Raw genomic sequence first — 27,082 nt, 5'->3', positions numbered from 1 at the left:
AACAAATAATATATCTATTTTGGAATACTTTTATTCAAATCCTTATGATTTATGGGCACTATGGTTTGGCTGCCCATGTAGCATTTTATCTGGCCCTTTCTAGAACTCTAAGTCTTTAATTGAGCACGGCTATACTGCAGAAGCTCGTTGATCACTAACTTTTGGCTTCGGCATTATCTCTATTGGGGGAAAGGGGGGGGTAGATAAGGTTCTATTTAGTTTTTGTTTGCTTTTATTATTTCCTTCAACTCTCTGGCTGGTTATTGCATTCCTGTATCATTTTGAAATTTATAGTCTATTTAATAGCATTTTTATTTTTTATGATTATGTCAGTCTTACCCATAAGAGGGTCTTAGGGAATATGTTTTGAGTTTCTTTCAATAGCAACCACATCTAGAAACTACCTAACTGAATTATGAGTTTTATTTTTTTACCAGAGGGAGCTATGAAACAGAAATGATTTTAGATGTAGATTATAATAATAATTTGGAGGCATCTTTATGATGTGTGAGTTTCATATGACTCTCAAGCCTAGTGCTCCTTTGATTATTACTGTTCTAATAGAGCACTGGAAAACTTCTAAATGTATCCAGTAACAATCTCCACTTCAGGGGTAGGTGCAAGGAAGCGGGATATGCTTAATACTGAATCATTCACCAAAATGTCAAGAACAGTTTGTTCAAACTATCCCAACGGACAGCACAAGTTGGTGTTTCTTCCTCAGAGATTAGGTGTTTACAAGGACTAAAACATTAAACTATCATTAGTGGGAGGGAAAAAGGTAATTTATAGGAAGGCTACAGGGATGTTTCAGGGAAGCACAAAGTCCTTTTATTCAAGACCAGATCAAGAAACTATTAAATTATCTAGAACAAGATCTCTCCCATCTGTCCCTCTCACCTACAGAAATGTGATAGTAGGTCATCCTCGTAGATGTATGATGTATGATGGTAGATTAAGAGGATAGTCATAATTAGGAGTAACATTATAGAATGTATAGCATGTCCCAGGCCTGCTTCCAAGTGCTCTACTTATATTGGCTTGTTGGATCATCACAGTGACCCTACGAAAGATTAAATTAATCAGAGAGAAGTTAAGTAACTAGCTTAAGATGTCATAAACTGGTAAATAATAAAAAGTAGAGACCTGATTTGATGCCAGCTACCCAGCTTCAGACATGAGTTCTATTTTGCTCCTCTCTCTATTGACCTTTCATTTCTATTTTTCTGCTTCAGCCTGTGAAAGACTGCCCAGCCCCAATATTATGCATTTTTCTGGTTCAGATGTTTGATAGAGATAGATTAGATTCTCTGGGTTCTAATTCTGAATTTCTGAAAAACACAGTCTGGATGAACAGCTCAATTGACTGTGGAGAGGGTGATGGAGTCGTATGGTTTGGACCTAGATGCCTGTTTTCACTGTGAGTGGTTAGGACAGATCTTGTAGAGGGGATATGGCCGATTAGTCTCTTGCAAAAGCTGTCTTTTTAATTTATAACCAGTAATATAAATATCCACATCTAAGGAACTCATTCACATGATCTCCAGTACTTCTCTATATATCGTCAATTATTAATTTTAAATCAATTTAATTTATATTTCCTTAAGAACAATTTCTGAAAGATGAAATAATGGTGATGTATATACTTTCTAGAGTCATTTTATTTCTGTCTTTTTTTGCATCCACTGCTATCCAGATTAAATTCAGAAACCAAATAAATACAATGTAGATCTATCAGTCTAAAATTACCCTTAAAGATAATAGCTAAAATTAATTACCTTAATCTTCACAATAAATCTATGAGGCAGATTCAATACTATTCCCATTTTAACAATGAAGAAACTGAATCAAAAAGGTTTAAATGAATAATGCAGTTCACACAATTAGAAAGTGACAAAATCCAGGTCCAAAACCAGTCTAAGCACAGGAACTGTGCTGAACTTTAAACAATTATACAAATTAACACATGTGCTTGTTTTTACTTATTTCAGCCAGTATTCAGGGAGTGGGGGAAGCAGGCTCCTGTCTAAAAATATCATAGGAATCTCAGACATAAAAGTTGTTCATAGAGCAAGATCTTACCATGTGTATCTGCATCTGCTCACTCTTAGAAGTACTTGCTACGAACCTTTACAACTTCATGCACATCTGGCACTACTTGCCTCATCTCAGGGAACCTTTGGGAGCTGGAAGCAGTTAACCTTTGTGGCTGAGACGGGAGATGGGGATCTGGATTCAGGCCACTGAGATTGCAATGCTAAGTACATTTCTTTAATCTGTGTAAATTTGAGCAAAGAACCAAACCATTCTACACTTCATTTTTAAAATCTGGGTGTTGATGCCTATCTCCCAATTTCTGTGAAGATTAAATGAGGCATGATACCCATTTAGTTAATTTCGCTGCTAATTTTAGAGCATCCTCAGTGCTTAGTTTCAACTGCCTCCCATCTCTTCCATTTCTCCATCTACCAGTATTTAACACCATGGTCCTCACTGGCCCTTGCACATTTTAGCTTTAGAACTACTTTAATTGTGTGGCTCTTCAGTCTGCTGTCCTGTATATCTTCTGCTGTCAAATTGTAGCTTCTGTAATAAGTGAGTGAAACTCAAGAACTTGTAAATCTCCCTGAATTCTCTGCATAGGAAGGCTCAAGAGGCAATACTGTGGTATTTTAACTGGTCTTTGGATTTGCAAAAAGCCAAGGAAATCATCATCCACTGGTAATAGCTTCCAAGGAGAATCCAGCAGAATAGAGAGATGTTAGGTCATGCTTGGCTTTTTTGAGAGAAATATGAAATATATTCAGCCATCACTGATTTTTCATGGGTGGAATATTTAGGAAATATGACATTTTATGTTCTAAAATCATATTTTATGATCAGCAGAATCTGAAGTCTTAATACTGCATTAATAATAATATAGATCTAATTTCTATTGCTCTTAGTTTCTGTAGAATACTCTGATATAAATTTTTCCATCAGCCCTTATAAAAATGAATGAAGTATTTGTTATGATCCCTATTTTATAGGTGAGAGAATTGGTTTCCAGAAAGATTAATGGCTTCTCACTTCATTGTTCCGACCAAGGGCTCTCATGCCTTGCAGCATATGGCTTGACAGCATTGAGTTTGGAATCAAAGGAACTGGTTTACATCTGAACTTGCAGGGTAGCAAAAATAAAGATAGTAACACCTCCTTCATAAATGGGAAATGTGTTTGGCTGCAAGTACCAGAAAGCCAATTTACAGAGATGTAACCAAGTTGGGGCATATAGATCTCTCACAAAAAAGAGATGTGGGCCTAGTCAACTGCCAGTACTGATTTCCTCCTTTGACAGTGTTGTTGACAACCAATCTGCAGTTGCCTTGGCTTTTCCCTATGCCCCACCTCTTCCAGAGCTTCAGACATGCTGCCTGTGTCTAGGGTAGAAATAAGAAGGATTAAATATTCAGCCTCTGTTTCCTTTCATAGACAAAGCAAAAGCTTTGCTTTCTGTAACCTCCCCATGGACTTTGCTGCTCTGCCACAGTATGAACTGTTAAACATGACCACCACCTGCTGCAAGCATCTCTGGGAAAAAGAATGCTGACCTTGGGGCTGGCAGTGCTGCTGGCCAACTAGAATTGGGTCATTGTTAGTAAAAAATAGAGGGTGGATCTTAGCAAGTGTGTCTATCTCACATAGCTTTTAGAGATATTTAGTGTACATTGTTTTGTTATAGAATAGATAGTTAATAAGCAGTATTATATGTAATAGCATCTATAAGATTAATAATTGATGATATGATGACAGCTCTGTTTTTTTCTTTTCCATAGACAAAAAGCCCTTTTGAAAGAAAAATGGTAGTTACTAATAATTATCAAAGTCAAATGCTATATTTTTATTGTGTTGAATTCTTAATATTTTTCAACTTGTCTTAGCTTCATAATATTTCTCCAAATAATGGTCAAAACTATATTATTATATTACAGACAGGAAAACTGATCTCCATAGAAGTGAAGGGAATTGTTTAAATTAACAGCAGGGCATGGTTTTACTTCAAATCTTGTAGTTGGATCTGAATATCATGTACTCAAAAGCCACTCCTTCCTCCAAACTGATACAAGGAGTGTCATAATGATAAGTAATGGTCATTTTATTGTTCATTCATTGCAGAAAAATTAAAAACAGTAATATTCTCTAGTAATAGGAGCCCTTGCAAGTTAAAAAGTAATTCACTATTTGACATTCAAAAAACACGAAGTAGACATTTGATTTGTATATCTGCTCTCTATAGGCAGGTAAGTTTGTGACCTCTAATTAACTTCTAGAGAAGCCATTTCCTGGAACTAGTCACTGGAGCAGATGATACAGTATTTTTCCTTTTTCATTTCTGAGATTTCTGTGGGATCTTTGTACATTCAAAATATGAAAGGAAACTGATTATTTTCAAGTGAGATGGGAAAAATGTACTTGCGTTTAGTCTGTTTGGCAGTGATTGGTGTACACTAACTGCATTCAGTAAGGACTGGATATACATTTGACATTGTAGGCCTTGTCTGAAACAGAACAGTGAAGTTGAATGAAGCAGCTAAAAATAAGGCGATGGGACATGGATGTAGATTGTTGTATGAAATAGGCCAATTCCGCACAGGCTCATCTGCCACCAAAGCTCAGATTTAGGCCAATTGAGGACCACCGCTTGACAGAGAACTCCATACTTACTCACCATTAATAGTAAAGGAAGCCTTCTTAAAGGAGTTGACTTATCACTTGTTCCCCCCACCCCCCCACATAAATATAATTAACTATGAAAGGTGGTGATGGCAGCAGAACATCTGTCTTTAGCTTTCAGATTTTTCACAGTCTGTTGATTAGGTTATGTTTTGTATTATTCCAATGTCCACAGCTGTCAAGTGAAATGGGAACAGGCCTGCCCGAATCAGGGAGCTGAGGTCTGCAGCGGCTTTTCACGTTCCACGTGGTAATAGCCGGTGACAGCTTCTACTCCGAACAAATTGTTTTCCGTTGGTTGATGGGTCTCAGCTGTTCTAACCTGGGAAGTGATGAGTTTTGCTTTCATTTGGAAAGTAAGATCTGTTCAAATAGAGTTGCTGGCTTCTTTGGGTGTTACTGTTTGTTTGATTTTTTTTTTTTTTTTTTTTTTTAGCTACGCGTGTATGCACATGCAGTGGTGCCTTTGGTCCCTTTTGACTGCAAGTTCCAAATTTACCAAAGCAGAATATGTGGAGGCTTCCAACGTCTGTGCCGTTCTTGGTGCATAGGAAGGAGTGATCAACACAAGGGCAGAGGAGCATTTTGGACAGTCTCACTCCCACCAAACTGACACTGATTGCCCATCTTGACTCAGGAGCATTTGTTCCCGGGCTGATACCTTTTCCTCATGAGTGAGGTTCGTGCACACCAATATCCTTGGTAATGCCAAACAGTGGAATGCTAATTAAAATAATAGGATGGGAAAACATAGAGGGTCTTCCTTCAGAGTTGTCGATCTACTGACTCAATTTATTGCTGTAAGTGTGAGCAAATAACATGGGAGTTGAATGTGTTTAAAATGGGAAAGTTGAGAAGAGTTTCCTCAGTACCTTCATGTTCCCTTCCCTTTCTACATATCAGAACATGGCCTTAGAAAAGGATCTAAACATACTTTGTCCCAATGGTATAAATAATAAATGATTGCTTGGTAACTTGCACTTTAATAAGAAACAATGAAAGGTATCTATTGCTATTCAATACAACTTTCTGTGATGGTAGAAATGTCCCATAGGAATGTGGGTGGTATGCCAGAGGGACTCAACTTTTATTTTTATTTCATTTCAGTTAACTTTAAAGAGCCACATGTGTCTAGTGCCTACCATATTGGAAGTGTGGAAATAGGCCATTAATGATGAGCTTTAAAGCCTTCAGCTATTTCAAATGAAGTATGTTTTTTTGACAAGAGTTTAATCATCCTGGCATTGCTGAAATGGTACCATTGCCACCTGAAAGAGTAGCACTGACCATTTCTAGTGTCTAGCACAGCAGTATTAAATCATAGGCAACAGTAAGAATGAAGAATGAATGTATGAGTATAGTGTCTTAGATTTCCAGTGTTACCTTCCTTTCTTAACTTGATGATTATATTTAAAATAAAATGTCTATATACAACTAGCAAAGAGTAAACACTCCATTAAAGGCAGCTATCTTCCTTTTTGCTATCATCATAATTATATGACATTTCTAGATACTCTAATTGCACATGTGGTATCAGTTAGAATGGTCATTGAGTCATAGATGAGTCCCATAAGTGATTCTGCACTTAATGTCACCAATGACAAAAATATCACAAAATTATTGTTCTAAAGATTTAAGGGTCCCAAAGAGAGCACTAAAAACATCACATTCCAAACAGAAGAGCTTTTGTCATATGTGATTCTATTCTCAACTCAAAATCAGCAATGCTGCTTAAGAATATAGTTACCAATATCACAGAATTTTGAAATTTAAAAAAATCTTATACCTCATTGTCTAAATAACTACTACACAGTGATTTTCGTGAGGGTGAGGAAAGGGAAAGTGTATGTAAACTATATTGAATTGTTAATTAAGAGTGGATTGAATCTACCATCATTTCCACTGAGTGCAGTTATAACTTTCTGCCGTTCATTCTCCCTGAAATGTATTTCCTAGTGTTCCCACCCATAGGACTTGTCAGCCACTGCTCCAGGCACTGAGATTGGTAGAAACTTATCTACTGGTTATATTAACATGAGAAAAAAAATTCTACCACAAGGCACTTAGCTGTCAGCCATATGATCTGAAGTAAATTCAATGAAATTGATTTGTTTTAATTCTTCAGTATTTCTAATTGGCCCCGAGCTGATTGCCAGTTAGTGTTTATAACATTAAATTCAGCTTAACCATTTGATTGTCAGTCTTTGCATTATCATGGACTCCGTAATTTCAGGCTTTTCAATTTGACTCTAACTCCTCAATTTGACCATATTAATATTTATTTTCTACTTTTCTGTTACATACAGAATGGTTCTGATGATGCAAAATATATTCAGTGGGCCTTTAATAGATTAGCAAAGCAGATGAATGCCTGGAGAAGGGATCAAGGTGATGAATTTTTTTGGTCCTGTAGCAAAGAAGACTTACAGATATGGTCTGCTGTGCATTAAGATGAAAGTAAGAAATCAAAATAGACATCATAAGATATGTGAGGCTTGGAAAACCCAGGAGTAAGAGTGTAGACTGGTCATTGGGCAGGAGTATTGGTGAGCAAAAGGCCAGTGTTGAAGGCTGAGCCTTGAGAAATGTCAAATATTTGAGTAGGGTGAGGAAAACATGGCAGGCCCAAGAAACTGTTTAGGATAAAAAAATAGAGATGAAGCAGAGTAAAAAGATGAGCTTGAGTCCTCTGCTAGAGAGCCGAGCTTTGTCTCTGTAAACCCAGGCACAGCATCTGAGACTGGATAAGTAGGACACCGGATTCAGTTTATTTTGTGCATTTTTTTCCTTTGATAAAAATATAAATCTCTATTCACTCATTTCCTTCATTTACATTCACATTGATCTGTTAAGACAAGCAGTTGAGATGGGGATAATTTTCCAGTTGAGCATGTGTCAGCATGATACTAAAAAATGTAGTTGGTGCACTGTACTCACCCCCCAAAAAAAGTTGTATATATTTCCTTTTAAGTAAACAGGCCATGAGAGAGGAGATGTTAATAAGTAATAAGGAAGGAAGGGATAATAAACCTTGAAAAAAAGTTAAAAGTTAAAGCACAGGCTAGATCAGCAGCATTTCATTGAGTAAAATGATGGTCCCTCTTCCTTTTCCTGCTATAGGTTATAAGGAAAGGAAAATCACATTGACTTGGTTCTGAAATTCTTTACTGGGAAGCCTGCTCATCTGAGGCCATACCTTTGCCTGTAGTGAGTTTTTACAAACAAATAAATTCTAATCAGAAATTAAAGGAGGGCATATTAGGGTTGGTTATGAAATAAATTATAATCAGAAGTTAAATGAGTGCAGGCCAGAGATCAAGGTTTGAATAATGGGACCTTAAGGAGCCAGAAGCTGCCAAATATTACCACCACAATTTCATGCTTTGAGGGGTCAACTGAGTTGATGGAAAAACCAGGTAGCAAGGGCATATAAAATTCTGCATAAAACATTCTGTGATGAACATTCTCTGCTACAGCTCTTCACTGTGTACAGGAAGCAGAATCTTATGCATGCTCTCAGAAAAAGCATAGAAGTTTCAAAGAAAGATCATTATGCCATAAAAACACTTTCTTTAAAAAATATATATGTATGTACATGTGTATGTTTCCTTTGAGACAGTATCTTTTGTGCTGTTATATAATATGCTTTTCTCACTTGTATATTTCCCATATAAATATTGAAATCTAAATTCATATTAATGGTTCTATATGGTTCCTATCCAGAAAAAAAATGCTGTTTGGTTTATATCAGCCAGTTAATTTTATTGATCTCATGATATCTGATAAATCACCATTGGAGCTAAAGATATAGTGACCCAAGATTATCTCAAAGAAGCAAACTTTCACAAAGGTTTAATGGGCATCAATATATAGCTTTTCTCTATTCTGCTCACACTCAATATTGTGACGTTCAGAGGCTATAATAAACGGGGATAAATATTAACAATATAGGTTGGAGGAGGGAAAAATCTAGGTTTCATAGGTTTTTATTTGAAAATTGTATTGAGATAATTATAGATTTAGATTCAAGTGAAACAAAAGCAATACATTTGTACACTTTTCCCAGTTTCCCCCAAAGGAACCATTTTTCAAAACTATAGTAGAATATCACAACCAGAATATTGACATAAATACAATTCACTGATCATACATAACTTTCCCATTCTACTTTTACTGGTGTGTCTTGTATGAATACACAAGATACAAGAATACACAATTATATTTTTTACTAATGCAAATTTAGTAAAGTATTTTTACTCCTTGGTCAGATTTTTCTAAGTTTGAATATTTAATGCATTTTACATTTTTTTGGTGTCTGATATAGTTTAGGGCTTTTTTTTTTAATATGAGTATAGTTCAAATGCAATGTTACATTAGTTTCAGATTTAGTTCTTTTATTTTCTAGGTGTTGAGCCTTTTTTAAAAAAATACCCTTTCCCTTTGGATTCGAAAGACTTACTTGATCATATACTATGAATGTAATATATTCTTTCCCCTGATTTTTCCAACATGTAGCACCGATGCTTCTGCCTTTTCTTGGCTTTATCCCACATCCTTTAGTTACTAGAGCTTTAAAATATATTTTACATTCTAGGAGAGAAAATCTACTCCCATTACTTTGTTTAAAATAAAAAACTTATTTGCAATCCTTAGACATTCTTCCAAATAAATAATTCATATAATTTAGTATTTGCTTTCATTTCTTAAGCAAATTATATCAGAATAAAATTGGTTTGTATTATGTTTGTAAATTAATACTTGGAATTTTCTTTCTTCTTACAAATTTTACCATATAAATTCTTGCCATTGAACTTAATGTTTAGATTTTTATTTTTTGTCCAAGTCTTTTTCATGGACCTCAGCAAAATTATTCAGTTTGCCTCAGGTTCTGCACATTTCCCAAGAGCCTCAGAGAAGTTTCCCTAGCTCTTAGATTGAATCATTAAACATGAGTGCTTCAGTGCATTTCTTTTCTTCTGACAGGGTGGCCACAACTGTTGGAGTGTTACCAGTAAGTAAAAGGAATATGAGTAACATGACTGTTTCTCTCTGATGGAAACTCAGGGTCTTATTTGGACTGAGACTCAAAGGTGTTACTCAATGGGGACAGGATTGATTCCTGAGTAGGCTCAATGATCTCAGAAGAGTCCACAGCTTTCAGTATGGGTTTATACATCTCCCTAGTTGTGTTCTCTGTGCAATCCCATTTCCCTTAACTCCATCTATGCCCTCAGAATACAGAAAAGACAGTGAATATGCAATGTCACTTTTAAATGGCAGCTCAGAGAAGTAAGCAAATGCTTCACATTAGGCAGGAAGAGTCAAAGGTAATTCAAGTAGACCATATCAGAGAAAATAGAGGATTTGGGAATAGGTTGCTTGGAGTAAAAACAACATTTCTCCACTGCTTCTGCTACCGAAGTGTGACCATAGGACTAAATTTTGACCAATGGGAAGTGAGCAAGAAGAATGTGTATGAATTACAGGAAATATTGTCAGAGGAACATCATTTGCTCATTTTCAGCATTTCTCCTTATGGTGCTTAGAATACTGACATAGTGGCTTCCTCCAGATTTTTTTAGTATGAGAGGAAAATAAACTATTATCTTGTTAACTCACTGTTATTTTGGGTTTTACTGATAATTGCAGCTGAACTTGATTTTAACAAATATAGGATGTGTCTTTTGCAGAAGAATTCATACATAACAGCTACTGCCACAACATATCCTCAACAAATTACTGAACTTCATGAATGGAGAAAGGAATGTTCAGTCATCCAAGCAGAAAAACAACTCTCAAAGTGAAAAAAAAATAATCAGATTCACTTTCTGATTCTTTACAACAGCGCTGAATTTTTACCAAAAAAGCCTAGGTCTACAAGTTCAGCACGCAATAGTTTGTGACCAAACTGTCATAACAATCTGAGATATGTCTCATATCCAAGTGTCAAATAAAGACATCCTCAAACAGGGATGAACTTGGGAACTTGGGGAACTTCTGTACCTGTGAGAGAGTCTTGGGGAGAATTCTTTTAAAGGAAGAAAGACAGAAAAATTAAAACAAAAAACAAAAAACAAGAAATCTATGACCATGAAGTCTATCCAGAATCATGAATAGGAGCACCATGCTAAAAAGGGCTGGTGCTGAGTATCGGTTTTATTTAAATATTACACTATAAAAAGTGACACTGGAAGAAACGCCATTCTCAATCTTATGCATAATGAATGAATAACAAAACTCCCATAGTGAGAAAGAGGAAAGTGGGAGAAATGATAAAGTACAGCTCTTCTTTTTGTTCCAGACTTATATATTATGTCTTCTTGATGTTATCTTGGGCATATTAAAGTCAATATATATAAAACCAGATATGTTGTCTTTCTCCCCTAATATGGGCCCTTTGCACTGTTCCGTATCAGTGAATAATCACATCATTTATCCACAAACTTGTCTGAAAGACTCCAGTGGTCACTTTTCATAAGGAGCCAAGTCTTCTTGGTGCACAGGCACATGTGTGCTTTCCCCTCTGTCTCTTTCTGTCTCTTACCTTACCACCCTTCTCCTTTCCTCCCTCAGATGCAGACCTGCAGTAAAGCATCCTTTCACTTCTACTTCCTGGGACATGATCATGGGGCCAGAACCCCTACAGGTACCTTCCTTGAGTAGATAAATTCAATTCAGATTTTAAAGCTATGTCCCCAATATAATTTTACCAAAATAGGCACTGTATTGTGCCTCATCTGTATTCTTAAGTTCCAGCGTAGTTCAGAAGCAAGTGAGAGGCTTATAATTAATCTCTGCCCCCTCAAATCACATCATTATCTATTGTTTCTGCCTGTGTGGGTGAAGGACATTTTACCAACTCTCTGTAATTTAAAACTTTTTTTTTTTTTTTTTTTTTTTTTTTTTTTTTTTTTTTTTTTTTTTTTTTAATTTTTTTTATTTATTTATGATAGTCACAGAGAGAGAGAGAGAGAGGCAGAGACACAGGCAGAGGGAGAAGCAGGCTCCATGCACCGGGAGCCTGACGTGGGATTCGATCCCGGGTCTCCAGGATCGCGCCCTGGGCCAAAGGCAGGCGCTAAACCACTGCGCCACCCAGGGATCCCTGTAATTTAAAACTTTGATAACCTTTCTAAATCATTTGTTTTAAGTGTTTCTCTGGTATGGAGTATATGAGGTTTTGATTTGTGGTCTAAATGATATTGTTTCTTTCAATTGGTATCGTAGTCAATTTATATATGGGGTGACTGGGTGACGGGCACTGAGGGGGGCGCTTGATGGGATGAGCATTGGGTGTTATGCTATATGTTGGCAAATCGAACTTCAATAAAAAATATACAAAAAATGTATGTATGTACATATATGACAGATATCTTTAGTTTTAGATTTTTTGTGATATGTCCCTGTGCTTTGTAATCTCTACATGGTGATTTTCTTTGTTATATTCTGTGCATATGTTCTGATAATTTTGAAGGTTGTATCTTTTCTTCTATGGTGTTTCTAAAGGTAACTATAACTTTATGTAATATTTTATGTAATATAATCAGCACTTTTAAAAAAAGATTTTATTTATTTATTTGAGAGAGAGGGAACACAAGCAGGGGAACAGCAGAAGAAGAGGGATAACCTGCTAAGCAGGGACCCCAACATGGGACTCTATCCTAGGACCCTAAGATCCTGCACTGAACCAAAGGCAGACGCTTAACCAAATGAGCCACTCAGGTGCTTCTAATTAGTACTTTTTAAAAGTAATATCTACTTAGCAATAATAGCATTATAATTTTACTCTCTCTTCATGTTTCTTTTCCTGACCTCCTATGTTTCATTGACCTTTGGTTACAAAAGATGAAGAAAATAGTATCTATGTTATTTTTCCTGCCATTTGTCTGGTTATAGCATTCAGTGTTTATGACTCAATCTAAAACTAAACTTTATGACTAAATTTAAGCATAATCCCAACATTTCTTCTACTTCATTTGCCAAATGAAGTCAATGCACGTGTCTATAGACTTAATTTTTAGTAGTTTAGTGATTAAAAAAAATACAAAGGACCATGACAGAACCATTTTCAAGTTATCATTGAGATACTTGGGCAGCTCATGAAAAGTATTAAAGTAGCAATTTTAATAACCACCATAACATAACAAATATATTTTTTAATTACCCTCTGCTCCTATTTGGTTTCTGAATTGGTCAGTGTCTATAGACGAAAGAGATTCATTACTAACATGCAGAATTCAATAGAGAACATAAAATATACAAAATGGTAGCTAAAATAATGGCTAAGAGTTGTGGGATCAATGGCCTGCTTTGAAGCCTAACTTTACCACCTACTATTTGAGAAAAGTACTAATATTTCCTGTAAAATGGAGATTAGAAATGAGACCACAAGTTAAATGAGGATTATAAAAAAAATAAAGCATGTAGAAAAATGTCATCACATAGTATGTACTCAACAAACACTGACCATTATGGTATTATCCATCTTCTTACTGTTTGCTGGTCTGTTAGGTGAAAAATGGTAGCTAGTTGTTGTTTGAATTTGCAGCTTCCAGATCAATAATAAATTAAACATCTTTTTAAAAACATGTTTATTAGCCATTTGTATCCCTTCTATGAGTTGCTTGTTAATGCTGTTTGCCCATTTTTCTCCTGGGTTATTTGTCTTTTTTGAATAAATTTGTTGGAGTTTTGTTTTGTTTTGTTTTGTTTTACATTAGACACAGTAATCTTTTTTGTGTATTATATATATTTTTTTTTTCTGCAAACTTTACTCTTAGCCTTGGGTTTATACTTTTAAAGCATTTTTAAAAGTGATATACATTTAGAAAAAGGTGCATCTCCATGAACTTTCATAATCTGAACACATGTATATTCAGCTAGCACCTAAATCATAGAAAAAAAAAAATAATCCAGTAGCTCAGAAACTCTCTTCTTGGTCCATCCTTGGCAGTATCACATCCAACTGTAACTATTATCTTCACTTCTGACAACATAGATTAATGTGTTTTCATGTTTTTGTACTTTAAATGAATTTAAATCATATGGAATTGAACTCTTTTGTGTCTGGCTTCTGACATTTGTAATTTAATTTTGTTTAATTATGGCACCTTTCATTTTAGTAGGGTTTTTTATGTGTAATTATGTTTAATAATTTAATCCCGTAAAAACTCAGTGAAGTGAAAAAAGAAGATACTTTTACATATAGTTATAGAAAAGTTTGGACTAGTAAATTTTAGTATAAAGTGACTTTTTTTAGTAATTTCATCTTCTAATGTTTCTCAGAAAAGAGAATGAAAACATTTTAATCATTGGGATTCTAATTTTCAACAGTATCTCATCTAATCTTCATTATGTAGTTTTTAAAGATTTCTATAGTCTAGCTCACCTGACCTTTGCATCTATATTATGTGCTACTCTCTGAAGCAGTCTATAAAGGCAGAGCTGTCATTATCTTCCAAACCTAAGGTCTCTTTGCATCTTTCATTGTGTCTGGAGTTGCCCGTTTGGTGCCCCTTCACTATTCAGATACACGTTATCTCCGATACCTAACTCTACAGTCACAGTGTCTTGAGGCCAATGCATATTTATTGAGCAACTCCAGTGTTTCATTGAAGTCCTGAGGTTAAAAAAAAATGTGATGGAAAGTCATTGTTATTAATGTGATCACAATCCAGTAGGAGAAACATTATTTAAATGTATAATTATAATCAAGTAAGTTTGGAAATACGGACAAGTTATAAAATTTGTATAAGGGAAAGAGTGGTTCACTTTGCATACATCAAAACTCATTGAAATTAAGAAGTGAAAGCTTGACAGAGTGATATATGATGAGTGTTAGGAACAAAGCCTATGAGTTCTCAGACATGACAAAGAATGTTTTAAGAAGAGGGAGCAGATTGTGGAAATTCACTGAAGATAGAAGCATTCTAGCAGTTAGGTGTGGAAATCCCTGCATCCTAATGGAAAAGACAGAAATTGGTCCCTATTTGGAAAAGAACTCACAAAGCATGAAGCAAGATTAGGCAGTGGGGCATTTATTAAGAGGTAAGGTTAAAGAGGTAGATTGTGCTCATATTATGAAGGGATATGTCACATAGCATCCATAGAAAAGGGTATGAATTTTCTCCTATTTTTAGTGAGGAGCTTAAAGAATGTAAGGGATGACTCTATTTTATGTAGATCACTCTGCACTTATGACAGGTGCAAAGTGACAGGGCTAGAGGAATAGCTGTGCCACTAACTGATGATGCATCCGAACTTCTCTCTTACTAGAACCATCAGTCATCTTGCTATCTGCCACCTAACTCCTGGCAGCCCAGGCTGGGGGGGTGGGGGGCGGGTAACCACGGTCTGCACTCTCTATTTGTGTGCCTAGGTGACTGGTAACTTTTGAAGAAAATACCACCATGCCTGTATATGACATCTAAATCTGTGTCCACTATTACAGGAGTCTCAGTATCACTCAGCAATCATTTCAGTTTTCTTCCTGGGAAGGATTGCTCTTATTCTTCTCAGTTACTCTTTTAAAACTCAGATCTTGTCTTAAAACTGTTATCTGACTACATAAATTTTATCCTCAGCGAACAAATTTGCCTTTTATTTCTTGAAGAATATTGAAGACTTCAAGAACAATTTTTCTAAAAACTTTTTTCTCTCTCCCCACCAAGATAAAACTGCTGCTTATTACTGCTAGGTATTACTGAAGGACGCAAAAATACTGATTCAAAGGGGCACATGCATCCCAGTGTTTATAGTAACATTATCAACAATAGCCAAATTATGGAAAGAGCCCAAATGTCTCTTGACTATAGAATGGTTAAAGAAAATGTGACACACACACACACACACACACACACACACACTAGAATGTTATTACTCAGGCATCAAAAAAGAATGACATCTTGCCATTTGCAATGATGTGGATGGAACTAGAGTGTATGATTATGCTAAGCGAAATAAGTCAGTGAGAGAAAGACAAATACCATATGATCTCACTCATATGTGGGATTTAAGAAAACAGATGAACATATGGGAAGGAAAAAGAAAAAAAAAAAGAGGGAGGCAAGCCATAAGAGACTCTTAACTACTGAGAGCAAACTGAGATTTGATGGAGGAGAGGTGAGTAGTAGGGGATGGGTTAAATGAGTGATGGGTATTAAGAAGAGCACTTAATGTGATGAACACTGGGTGATATATACAAGTGATGAATCACTAAATTCTACTCTTGAAACCATTATTACCCTACATGTTAACTAACTGGAATTTAAAAACTTGAAACAGGGACATCTGGGTGGTTCAGCAGTTGAGCGTCTACCTTTGGCTCAGGGTGTGATTCAGGGGTCCAGCATCAGGTTCCTTGTAGGGAGCCTGCTTCTCCCTCTGTCTATGTCTCTCTCTCTTTCTCTCTCTCTCTCTGTGTATCTCTCTCACTTTTTTTCTCTCTCTCATGATTAAACAAACAAAATATTTTTAAAAATAAAAATAAAAACTAGAAACCACCCAACAAACTAAATATATTGCTTATTTATGGCTATATTTAGCTCTTTCCCCTGGAGGGTCAGGGACAAGATTTCCCTTCTCCTGTGTGAAAAAATCCCATCCAGTTTTACCTGTAACTCCATATCCCTGTATTTCCCCACATTGACTCATCTTCTCTGTTAGAACTTCAATTTCTCATGTCCATTTTATTCAATTTAGCTTATATTATTCAAGACCCCATCCTAAATTTAAACCTAGCAACACTGATGTGTTTCTTTGCTAGACTTAGCATTACTGCTTTATGTAAGGAAGAAGCAGTGAGCTACTTCTCTCAGTGGAAGAGACTCTCTTCTATGTGTCTTTTGCTCCTAGTACAGTTGGAGGCCACCATAGAAGTGTAAGTCTTCAGTTCATGTGCCATGCATGGTAAAAGTTCCATGTGAGGACTATCACCTGGTATTCTGTTTACAAGCCTATGATTAATTTCCCATAAGTTAATAGTTAAAAATTTCCCCATCACTGTGTTATAGCTAAATCTTGACTTCCACCCCTGCCACTTGGAGCCCAAGAGTACAGATGGGATAACATTAAATGGCCCTATTCACTTATTCCTGTGAACAACTTTTTCTTTGCTTGTGAGACTCGTGGGTCAATTAACCCTTTTCTTTCTCAAGCTGAACTGTTTGCACTTGGTTTCTCCTTGATTACAAGTGCTAAGTATTTCCTAGCTTTTGTATGATTTTGGTCAACTAATCCAAATATGTTTCCTGGAAACCTTTGTGCCATGTACTGGTCTAGATTCTGAAAATATAAATGTGAATAAAACAACTTTCCTGAACTCATGGGTCTTACATTAGGAAGAGTAGATGGTAGTGGGTAGCATGCAAACAGACAATACATAGTTTTTTAAAATAAATAAATGCACAAATTGATTTTTTAAAAGGAGTGAAGGTTAGGTAGGAGTAGTTAGAATCATTTTGCTTTCTTCGTTTCATACTGCCTGAATGGAGTTTTCACACTTCTGTGCTTTCAGTCTTTGCATTTTTGTGAGTATGTTCTGCAGACCTCAGCACAGGTCTCATTTATACAGCCAAGATTTTGCAGAATAATGTGGTCATCTTTGACTTTGAGAAAATGTCTCTTAGATCATTGAGGGTCTGCTACAGAGGGTGTTGTTTTGTTTTCATATCAATTTGTCTATATTTCAAAATATTGAAACTCTATCTCATTCCATTAAGCTAAATTGGGATGAAAGCCCTTTCTTATGTGATAACCTCTCCATTCAGTTCTTGGCATGAATTTTTGGTTTCCCACTTGTGTTCAGTCTTGGAGGAACAGGACCTGTGTCATCCTTGCATCAAGTGTAATTTTTTTTCACGTGTAATTTTTTTAAGATTTTATTTATTCATGAAAGACACAGAGAGAAAGGCAGAGACATAGGCAGAGGGAGAAGAAGGCTCTCTATGGGGAGCCTGTTGTAGGACTCGATCCCAGGACCCTGGGATCATGATCTGAGCCAAAGACAGATGCTCAACCACTGAGCCACCCAGGTAACCTACAGTGTACTGTTGAACAAGGTCTGTGATAGATGGGGCAAAGGATTTTTTTTTTAAATGGGAAGGACTCTACACTGGAAGAAAGCAACATGCTAATGTTGCTTTGGCAAATTCAGAAATCAGTCAAATCAATTAGGCAGCAAGATGAGGACCAATCTCTAGCTTGTTCACCCATAGTTTGTCTTCCTACCATCTGTGTTAGCCTCCTATGTTTCTGTCATTGGGAAAGATTTAAGTGGCTTCGGGAAGCTGTGTTTTCATCTTTTATTTTGCTAACAGTGAGTGAAAGGGCTTTGGCAAAGAAGTGAGAATGGTAATAGTATACTCAGGTAGATTTCAGCCTTCTATCCAACATGAGCCAGGTCTACACAATGGAAGAAGAAAACTTTTAAGCGTATCATATGTAGAGCTTTATAGATTGCAACCCAAAAACTGAACATTAAAATAACACATGATGACCATTTCTTTCTGGCCTTTAATGAGCCACTGCTGAGACAGGTTTTGTCATTTCCTCCTAAGGCTCACAATAGGCACTGAGTGGTCAGCAAAAGATTAATAAGACACAGAATTAAAAATTGAGTGTTTATCTACAGCTCCATATCCAAGCTTATGTTCAGGAGTAGGTGGAATAAAAAAAAATAGATCATAATGAAGGCATATTTCACAAATATCAAGTCTTCCCTGGGCTTCTTTCTCAGTGCATATGATGAGTTATGGTCAATCGTGTTCTAGATATTGGCACAAAGGGTGCTCTGAAGGAGTAAAACTTCTTCTTCTTCCACTGTCACTTATGTCATTTACTACTGACTGTTGATATTCAGGCCTGTTTTTACATGTGATAGTTTTTGTGTCAACGTGACTCATCCTAGGGTACCAAGATATTTGCTTAAGCATTACTCTGAGTATGTGTGTGAGGATGTCTCTGGATGAAGTCAATATTTGAATCTATATACTGAGTAAAGCAGATTGTTCTCCCAATGTGGGTGGACCTCATTCAGTTAGTTAAAGACCTGGATAGAACAGACAGTGGGATAGCTGAACCTCCCATAAGTTAGAGGAAATTCCTCCTGACTTACTGCCTTGAGCTGGGACATCAATTCTTTCTTGCCTTTGAAGATGAACTGAAACACTGGCTCTCTCTGGGTCTCCAGGATGCTGAATCAATCAGTCTCTCTTTCTCAACAATTGGATCTGTTTCTCTAGAGAGCCCTGACTAGTGTAATACCCATGTGATCCTGTCCTAGGGATGGTGTATGTATTTTGAAGGGAAGGACAATGAACATGAGGAGACTAAGGAACATTTCTGAGTTTTTAGAAGGCTCATCCTTCCCTCTGCTTCTTCATTGGTTCTCCTCTTCCCTGAAAAAGGGCCTTTGTAAGAAATAGCATCTTACTTTCAGGAGTTAATAAGCCAATGAAGGATGGGAATTGTACACAATTGACTCCAAGTATAAAATAAAACTCTTAAGAAACTCCCTCAGCCAGTGTGCTTGCCAGTGAATCTAGATCATTCCCAGTTTTCATTAAGTGAAACATTCCCAACTTCAGCAAAGCTCTTCTTCTCTAATGTAAGTAGATATCTGACTCTGACTCAAATAGCTTTCATGCTGCATATTATTTCCAGTGATATAGGCAACAATTCCAGAAAACAGCAGGATAGTTGTTTGCTAAAAAGAAGTGTAGGAAGAAGGAAGAATACTTAAGAAAGTGTACTTAGATTGCATTCCTCCTTATTCCATGTATTTCAACATGATGACAAAAACCTAACAAACACCTAACATTGGTGTCTCAGGAGCTTAGAGCGAATTCAGACTTGGTCTTCCTGAATATCTTAGAATCTCACATCATTTATTTCTATAAACAAGCGTCTGTAATTCAAAATAATTTACATTTATTGATAAAAGTCACTGTGGATAGACATTTCATTTTTTTCCTAATAAAGTTGTCTTCCTAGTATATCTAAATTTAATAAAATTATAATTTTTCAAACACTAGAAAAAGTGAGTGAGTACTTTACCAGTTGTTTCTTATTCACTCTTCACAATGAAAAGGAAAGATGAACATTTTTTTTTGCAGATGAGAAAAAATGAGGCTTAGAGTGTTAAAATGAACTACCCAACTGGGTGCCTGGGTGGCTCAATTGATTAAGTGTCTGACTCCCAGTTTCCACTCAGGTCTTGAGATGAAGCCCAGTGTTGGACTCCTTGGTGCTCGTCACAGAATCGGCCTGAGATACTTTCCCCTCCCTTCTCCCTTCCCCTCTGCTCTTCCCCCCACCTCACACACTCTCTCTCTCTCAAACATATTTATCATCTATTATCTATCTATCTATCTATCTATCTATCTATCTATCTATCTATCATCTATCTGTCCTCTAAAAGATTTACCCAGTGTTACCCAGTTGGTAAGTGGAAGCACTAGAATTTAATTTTAAATTTGCTAGGCTTTGGGACATGATTCTTGATATCCAACTATGGATCCTGAAGTCACACTCACATCACAGTGGACATCTAAGGAAAGGGTGAAGTGGTAGACAAATCAAGATGAAAAAAAAGTCCAGCCCTCTTTTCATTCAAACATTTATTCATCAGTTTGTCCATTTATCATGCATATTTAACCTCCCTTTGTACCAGTCATTGAGGAGGATGTCACAGTACATATATTAATCATAGTCTATGATGTCAAATAACTCACAGTTGTATCCTTTGAATTGGAAGCATTTTGTTTTTACAGTTGTCTCTCCTTTACCTCCTCATCTTCACTGCCATTCCTGTCCTTTGCTTACTCACATGCCTTGTCCCCTAATGCTTAATCTCCAGGTAGTGCTCAACCCTCATCTTTTTCAGAAAACCTGCCCTGAGTACACTAATCCTCCTCAGATACTTAACATGAGATGCAGCCCAGTAATTAATTGCTCCCTAAATGTTCTCTCTGATGTTTCCAAAAAACTGTCAGCTTATGGACAACAAGATCTGTGGATAAGACATTTTCCCCCTTATCAAAAAACATAATACTGGCCCCCTAGCAGCTGTTAAATAAATTCAGTATAATTTTTAGCTAGGTGTATTTCTTGAAATTCAGCCATACATTACTAGGGCATCACTTAAGTTGCTCAGCCCTTTGTTTAAACATTGAAATGACTGGCATCCTCTCAGTTATCTAGGTCCTTCCTTAACTCCTGGTACATATTCAATCTCCAATCTTGTCCAACTTCTCCCAGTTCCAAGGAGAAGGATTCCATTAATTTGCAACCACATTTGTTCTTCATAATAGCAGGAATGAACTCCTGAAGTCCCATTGGAAAAGCAGGTAGCTGATTATCTAAATGGTTCTCATGCACAGCAACATAATTTTTCATCTGGGTTTTAAAAAATTGCAAAACATGATACTCCAAACACAAAACTGCTGATGTACATTTTTTGTTTAATTTTGCCAAATGCACTGGGCTCAAATATGGAAGAGAATTCTTCTTTTTTCTATCAGCCAAAATTTTCTTTCATTGCTAGCACTCTGGAACCTTGTACCTTGTTGAGATTTGATGGTGACCTCACAGGTACCTTATTAATAATAAACCAGAGGGGCTCAGCAGAGCTTGGGTTTGGTGTAATAAATCATACTGTAAGTAAGTGCCGTGTTTGCAGTTTTGGAATTTAGAGGAATATAATAACTGAGATTGAGGGTCTGGCAGGTGGTAAAAGTGACTAGGGGTGGGGACTGGCCTTTTATGGATCTGACATGTGCTTATGGTTATTAATTACTTTTGAGTTTTACATTGCTAATTGCCAGTATTCTTTCCAGTTACATTGTAATTGAATTTTTAAAAATGAAGCTTCAAATATCAGGTCCAGATATTATATTGTGCCTCTACCTAAGGAAGTATATACAGTTTAGTTTACTTGAAATCCTAGATAATAAGATAACTAATGATATTCAAAGCAGCAAATACATAGTATGGGAAATGCCAGGAGGTTATAAAAGAGAAATAAGATCTCAAAAAGTTAACATGTGGATTTTTGCTATTCAGTGACCCAGTATACATTCAGTTGTTCTGTTTAGCAGAAAAATCCTTTCAGTCACTAAGAAAGAGCACTGCTAGTGTATTTCCAAGTTCATGTGTTTTAAAACACAGTCTATTTTCCATACATTTTTGTGCCCACACTGTGCTAAATGATGAAGGTGAATCTGTTAAAAGCATGTCTTCAGTCATATGAACATTGCTATGTGAGCACTTTAGCGTAGTTCAGTATTTCCTAAAAACTTGGATATGGACATCGTGGACAGTCTGAGGAAACTGTGAACTTCTTTCTCATGCACATGTATACAACATAAATACACTAGAACTTGTCAACAAATTGGGGAACACAGGTAGGGGATCCTTGGGTCTCTGTTTTGATGGATCCCAGAATAGGAATGCCTGGTGCAGGGTGTGCTGACTGATGATCCAACTATATCACCACTCCACTATGGTAATGGATTGTCATAATAATGATCCCTGGTTACTGTGAAAGATTACACCATGTCTTTTGTCCTTTCTTAAGAAGGCAGGTAGTTGGGCAACTCATTTGTTGGTTAGAATTTTCAAATAAAGTAGCTATTCCTTAATTAAGCTTTACAGAGCAAACTGTAATGGTGAAATGCTGTTTATTATAATGACAGTTTACTCTTTGACAATAATTGCTAAATAAGGAATAAATGGAAAAATGACCTGCCCAGGGTTACCTTCTGCACATGGGAGACTTAGAGTAAGAAGCTGTTGCGCAATCCCACTACCTCCTCTCAAGAAGTTAGAATGTCCTGCATGAGTAGGGCTGCACACATTTCTCAGAAAAGCCAAATTGCCCCACAACTGTACCATTAACATCTTGAAACATCACTCTTTTCCAGCATCCCCTTCCTTATCACACTGCCTACCTGAGACTTCATTGTCATCAAAGAGGAATTTGATTGGAAGCCCGAATTTCACATAATCATAAATCTCTGCAAAGATGAGAAAATAGAGGCTCCGAGAAGGAAAGGGAATGATTCTTCTAAATCTCCACTAAGCAAGAGATTGGAAATGAAGGCCAATTCAGTGCTCTCTCAGAATTGGGCTCCATGCAACCACTGGGAGTACAGTTCCTTGGGATTTAGCAAACCCGTGGTAACTGCTTTCAGGGAGAAAGCAGCCTGGAAACAACATTATTGACCTCTGTTAGAGAGAAGCCTGCTCACAGATCTAACAAAAGTTCATGTCTAATGGATGTGTTCTTCAATGCCTCTCTGTAAGGCAAGATGCCTTTAACAGCATCTTTGAAATTATAGTACTTTGTTCTAGTTTCACAGTAAATGCTCCGATGACTATGTGGACTCTCTTGGGTTTCTTCTTTCTTTGCTGTGCTGTGAAAACACACACTGCATATACATTGTTATTATCATTGTTGCTAAGAAGTAAGAGAGCATGAGTTTCTACCCCATCATCTGTGCAGAGCAGAGGCAGTGAATCCTACTGGAGCGTAATAACAATCTATAAGTAAACCAGTCATGGTAAAATCTATCAAAAATGTGGCAATTTACGAAAATATGTCCCTCAAGCACACCAAAGTTGTCATCAAAGTGAGTTAGCTGCCAATTAACTTCTACATCTTGCACAAAGGGCACAGAATTCTAGTGTAAAAATGAAACCTAGTGAAATTCTAGTGAAAAATGAAAGTTAATGCATATCTACTGTCTATGAACAAATAAATCAGAAACAAAAAATGAACATGCTACTTGGTGCTTTTCAATGTATGTTACTATCTTATGGAATGGTGCTGTTTAGACTTCTGATTTAGGGAAATTATTTTCAAAGGAGACAATGATAAAGATATTTTTGCCTACAGATTTGAGTTTCAAATTTCAGCCGGTGAGCACTTAATTGATCATCAAATACATTTTAGGCACTAGGTCACACAAAGCAGGATAATTTGTTGAAAACTCATAGCGCTGCTATTCATTCTTGTCATAGATTACAGTCAGTATATTTATAGTTTCAACAAATCATTCACTTTTCACACTGAGAATTCAGTTAATTCACTTTTGCAAAATTCACCTATACCCCAAATAGAAGTATGTAGAGGATGCTACATGTGCCTGAGAGAGAGAATGAAATGTTCAGGAAAGGAGGAGATATTTGTATTGGGCCTTGAGGGATACTTAGGTTTCTATCATTTCCAGCCAACCTATTAGTGTGTTCTTGTTCTGCTTCACTTATTCAGCTGAATTCCCTCAAAAACAAAGAACTAAACAAAAATAACAGCTACCATGCCTGTAATCTACCTCCCAACCCTGAGCTTACTCACTCTGAAGAGTTTCTGCAACACTTGTCTGTGGCACAGAAAGTTGCACATTTTTCCAGCATTCCACTATCCTGGTATCATGGGGAGTCTCTTGATGCTTTATGACTGACTCTAATACAAGACTTTCACATCATACTTCAGAGCTCATAAGCAAAGTATGTAGTCACGGAGAGTACAGAGTAATTTTCCCCTGCCCATATTCATTCACCCAGCCCTCAGCCAACCACTTACTCATTCATCTTGATGGTAACACTATGTATGATGGGCTCTTCCTGGAAAGCCTCTATGCACACCTGCACATTTGCTACTTAGCTCACCATCAAACCTTCCCTGATCCTCTGTGCCTTTCAAGATAATGCTTTCACCTAAAATCTCATCATTCATCAGTTCTACTTCTTTTATGCTTTGATCATTTTCTTCAGTCACATAATTCAATAAATATATATTGAGCCTACTGTATTCTAGGTATTGTGGAAGCTTTGAAACAGCACTGACTCAAAAACAAAAATGTTTGCCCTATTTGAGTGTACAGTGTATTATGGGGAATGAGATGATAGATAAATAAGTAGCATATATTGTAATAAGTGCTCTGGAGAAGACCAGATTATAACAAAGACAAGGAATGCTTGAGTCTTGAACAGTAGTAAAAAAGATGATCAGGGAGGCTTCATGGAGAAGGGAATATTTGAGCAAAAATCTAAAGGGGTATAATTAGACAAGCATTTATCAAGCAGCTGTTGTTTTACTACCCCCTAAGATTGTAAAATAAATAGATAGATCAGTCTCTTGTCTCTATATTATTTCAATACTATATTAGGCATTAAACAGCTTGAGACCTATTCATTATTTTTATTTTTCATATCCAATACAGAATCAGATACTTAGTGCTTATAAAAAGAATACTTAGTGCTTATAAAGTGGATGAATACTTGAAGGCATGAGCAAATGAATGCTGATCTATTTTTTCTAAACTTTTAAAATCTTAGTTTGCACCTCCCCCCCAAAAAAATGCTTTGGAAGAGGCACTAAGGTAAATTCAATATTTCATGAGTTCCTCCATATTTCCCAGCTTCCTTTGCAGTTAGCAGGGCAGACGACTAGTTTTATCCAATAAGGCACAAGCAGAAGTGAAATGTATCACTCCTAAGCCAAGGCATTTAGGAGACAATGCATGGCCCTCCAACACCCTCTTCCCTCTACTCTGGAGATCTTAAAGGCTACATGTTGAAATGAGATTGCCAAAACAAGAATATCATGGCTCATTAGATGGAGAAGGGTCTTATTAGCTTGCAGCAGATTTTAAGGGAGAGAAGTAAATTATTTTTTGCTAAGTCACTAAGATGTTATAAATTTTTTGCTACCATAACACTGTCTAGTTTGTTCTTATCAAGTGAGTTTGAGCATATCATCGTTGGGAATATGTCATCAGTCTTTTAGGCATCACTGAAAATATAGCAGAAATAGGAATGAGTGCACTGAGAGGTCTCAGTAATTATATTTAAACATTTTAGTTAGCTGAAAAGTCATGATATTGGTGTCAGATCAGTTCGAGGAAAGTAAAAGGCTTTTCTGAAGATATCCATATGGCATCTGGAGATCCTATAATAAGAAGGCCCTCAACTAAATTTCTTTGAACTTTTAGTTGCTATTCTATTCACCCTGAGTTGCATTCACCCTGAGTTGTATGGGAGAGGGGTCAAAAATAGTATCTTTGGCTTTTTAAAAATCTTTAACTGCTCCTAAGGAAATGAGGGACATGAAGTACTGAGACTCTTACTGCCTTGGAAATGCTCATGTTGAGTATATATACCGCAACTGACAGTTTATTCTCAAGATTTTCACTAGACTACCTTGCTGTCCTATGAACTCCTGGGTATTGGGAACTTTAATCTGTTACACTCCTCACATTACTGAGCAAGAGAAGGATCAATAAAATATTGATAACTGTATTTGGTTGGTTAGTTCATTAGTTGGTTGCTTATTTGGGTAATGAAAGAAAGAAAGAGAAAGAAAGAAAGAAGAAAGAAAGAAAGAAAGAAAGAAAGAAAGAAAGAAAGAAAGAAAGAAAGAAAGAAAGAAAGAAAGAAAGAAAGAAACCAGACTGGTGAGAACACAAACTTACTTTCAAATTACTTAGATATTTGAGTCTGAATCTGACCTTCTTAAATCTGAGATTTATCACTCACTTTTTTATCTTTCTCCAGTCTAGATACTGAAGACCAAACTATCAGTAGGCATACTCATTTGCAAACAAAATAAACTAACTCTGGATGATTTAAGCAGAAAAGTCAGGTGAGTGGACAGCCAAGATCACAGATATAAAGCCAAGAACATGCTCAAATCATCTAAAGACCTGATATGTGAGGTCACCAAAACCAGACACCACACTGGGCACTAAGTGCTACAATTTACACCACCAATACTCCTAGCCTTGGCCACTGGAAGGCACAACCAGCATTATTGTCACTGATGCCTAGGCTATTCTCTCTGTAATCTCTTCCTCTCAAAATGGCTAAGTATCTCTTGTATGTTTTTGATAGTCAATCTTCTAAGTATACCATTTGCTGTATTCATTTGTTCACCTCAAATTCATATTGCAACCCAAAACAATTGGCTTCTTGCTTCATCACTCCACTGATGCTGCCTTTTGGCTAAGATCTCAGTGATGTTCTAATTAGTAAATGCAATGACCACTTTGTCCAACTAAATTCTGATAGATTTAATATTCTTGATAACTCCCTTTGTCATCAGCACCTGTTTTCCTGCCCATGCTTTAAAATACTAATATTCCAAGGATTTAGTCTGCAACCCAGAGATCTACTCACTAGGAACTTCCCAGGGATCTCATCCATTCTTGTGATTTTAACTACCACCTACACGGTGATGACACCAATATCAGGATTGTCTTCTGAGCTTCAGACTTGGATATAGAGTTGCTGCTAAACATCTCTAATTGGGTATCTCACAGGAACTTTACGATTACTGTATCTTCAATTTAGCTTACCATGCATCCCCCAA

Source organism: Canis lupus, chromosome 17, assembly GCF_011100685.1.
Source record: "Canis lupus familiaris isolate Mischka breed German Shepherd chromosome 17, alternate assembly UU_Cfam_GSD_1.0, whole genome shotgun sequence".
Taxonomy (NCBI): domain Eukaryota; kingdom Metazoa; phylum Chordata; class Mammalia; order Carnivora; family Canidae; genus Canis; species Canis lupus.
The sequence above is the reverse complement of the archived record's forward strand: the minus strand, read 5'-3'. Positions refer to the sequence as shown.